A 3,156-nucleotide genomic window follows, 5' to 3' on the forward strand; every position below is an offset into this window, starting at 1 on the left:
AAAGAAGTTCCTCTTGACGTGATTTTTTTTGTTTTGAAAGGGAGGCAAAAGCTTTGCCTCATCTCATTCATAAAGAAGGAACTAACAAAGTTTGACGAGATCTATTACACCACCACAAACGGAAGTGAAAAGCCTAGTCTCGTTGTATCAAAGAACTCAAATGCTCTGCCCCCGAACTAACTGTCACTGATAAACAGGCTGCTAGTGTGTGCGTGAGAGGAGCGGCTGAGTAGGTCAGCTACGCGCTTGAATAGAGCACGGAGAGTACGCACTACGCAGGTGTACTTTCTCTACATTGATAGTACATCGATGGTTCTAAAGGCCAGTAGTACCCTCCACTTGCAACTGTAGCTCCTTGGCTTTGAGATTCAAGAGTTCAAAAGTGGTGCACCATAGAAGTATAGTACATCGCACTACTAGTTGAGAAAGTAGTACTACTACTATTACAGTACGAGCACGTAGTAAATAATAGCCTCACCATCACGGGGCACGAGGCACTACCACTATGCGTGCCCACATAATTTCCTTTGTGAAGGGACGAGGCCCTGCGGTTACGCTCTTATCTCCTCCTCGCTAGTTCCCCTCCCCTGACGAGACCAAGGCAGTTTGTCGCTGCCTCGATGGATTCGCCAGGAGGTTCTCCTCCTTGTTGGGGATGGGAGACCTTGGACGACGATCCTATGAGAGAAATCGCACGCCGCTCCGACGTCCTCACTGCCGGAAGACTGGGTGCTTCCTGTACCAACTTTTTAACACGGTGCTTAAACAGGCTTGGGAAAAGGCCATGCTTGTTGGTGTTCCTTGCGTCCTTGAGGAGAAGGTTATTCTATGGGACAATCCATCAAAAAGTCCACCGCTCCCTGGCCATGGTTGCACATTGACTTCACGAGAGTTGCCGACGTTGAGAGGTAGTCGGATTTTGTCCGATGAGCAGGTCAGTCATGGATTTTGATCATGTAGTGTATATTCTATATATAGTACTTAGTTATTCCATCCTGTAGTTTCTCCGCTACCCACCGTCTTATATATAGGCCTGGGTTGGTGCCAACGAAGATTGGCTTGCATACCTCCGCCCGGATACCAACATCATTTTGCATAACATCCACAAAAGTGTGGCTGTTCCCGTAGACCCCTTCTCCACCATTGGGATCGGCCTTCCCGACTGGCTGGGCTTGAATATGTATGATGATGCCTATATGAGATTGAAGAAGATTGCAATTGTTGACCTACTGACAAAGCGATGCGGCTACGATGATCATTATTTTATCGCAGTGTTCGACATACAGATTGCCATCAATAGAAGAGGCAGTAATGGCAGAGGCTGGCACATGTTGGCCATGGTAGATTTGTACCCCTACACGTTCGAAGACGCCATGCGCCATGTAGGCCGCATCTTCGCGTTGACAAGCCAGGGGACTTGTTTCATCTGGTTGCCATCCTACGGTACGGGAGATTAAAAATGGAATGCACAAACCATCATTTGCATCCCTAACGGTACTCCATTATTTTGCAGGGACCAGTCATCCCCTGATCAAAATAAGATTGCTGATCCTGGATGTGCATTTGCATCTGCAATTCTGTTTAAGCTGGAACCTTGTAGCTGACTTTGGCATATTGGGATCAACTATCTTAGCAGTCGTTACCCACTGATGTGCAACATGGTCACACAATCTACCACGATCGGACCATCACCATCTACCCAGGTATTCCATTTTCTCATTGCTGTGTGTTAGAGTAGTAGTACTTGTTAGTTATTTTCTTTTCTTGATTTGGGACATGTTTATTATACTAGTACTACAATTTAGTATTATATTTTTAACCCTCTCGCCTTCTCTTTCATTGTAGTACTACTTTTTACCATGGAGGACGTGTATAGCTAGCTAGGCCCTTGAAGACTTGAACCCACTAGCTCCCACCATTTTTGTTTTTCCATGTCTTACTATCTCATCCATGTGGCCAAGAGTAGCTATATATATAATAAGCCGATTATTTTACTTCCTCTATACCAGAGTAGTACTATTTGCTGCACAATGTTACTGACTGCCATATTTGAGCACAACATTATTATGCATGGACCTTGACCATGTACGTCACCATGTGTCCAGATCTGAGATGCCGCATGTACCAGATGAACGGCGCCGAGTTTGGCCCCCGTGGTGCTATGTGGGTGCTGAGGAACAATCTTGGAGAGTACTCACTTTTCATTGGGGACAGCTACCCCATTGTCAAGCAAAGGCCACCTTCCGTGCACAACACTTAATTAAGGCCAGCCGTTCATGAAGCATGGTTGTGTCTTCAGTGTGCACCGCCGGATGAACGACATGCTGGGACACACTATCCCTGATTTATGCCGCTTCAGCGTGGATGAGTCTCCATCATGTGGAACCAGACTAGAAAGTTGCGACAATGATACCCGTTGCCCACCGCTATGGATCGTGCCTTCCATGACGAACACCTGGGACTAGAACCTGGAGGAGGACATGGAGCCCATGTATAACGTGTATGTGGAGTATGGTAAATTGTGAATGGTAGCGCTCTGAATATATATATATATAGACTCGTCGTGCACAAATTTATCACATGAAGTGGAGATGAACTTGTGTGGCATACTGACATTTGTCCTTTGGAATTTATTACTAGTAAATGTGTTATGTGTACGTGCAACTTGTGTGGCTATTGCACGGGCTCCAACACGCTCTGTGAGAAAAAGGTGGCACCGCTTTGGATATAGGTGACATGGCAGCACCATACAGTAGCATCATTTGCTATAGTTGTAGTACTCCTACTAGGACGACAACTCCTATAAAACCTTGCGCTTGGCTCTTTGCCTCTTCAGGAGGTTCAACAGTTCGTACTCCTGTAAACGATGCACTTGGCTCTTCGCCTCCTCAGAAGGTCCAACAGTGAAGATACTACAGTACAATATGCTTCTGGCAATCTGACATCGAATGAACTGCTGCATGTCCACCGCGAGGGCGAGCGCGAGGGAGAGGGCGCTGTAGTCAAAACCCTCTCCTCGTCCTACGAGCCACCGCGCGTGTGGGCGAGGGAGAGGGCGTAGGCGTACGTAGTAAGCAAGCTTCTCCTTGTCCTATGAGCCACCGCGCGTGGGCGAGGGAGAGGGCGTAGTACGCAAGCTTCTCCTCATTCGGCGAC

This window comes from Triticum aestivum, chromosome 5A, assembly GCF_018294505.1.
Source record: "Triticum aestivum cultivar Chinese Spring chromosome 5A, IWGSC CS RefSeq v2.1, whole genome shotgun sequence".
Classification (NCBI taxonomy): Eukaryota; Viridiplantae; Streptophyta; class Magnoliopsida; order Poales; family Poaceae; genus Triticum; species Triticum aestivum.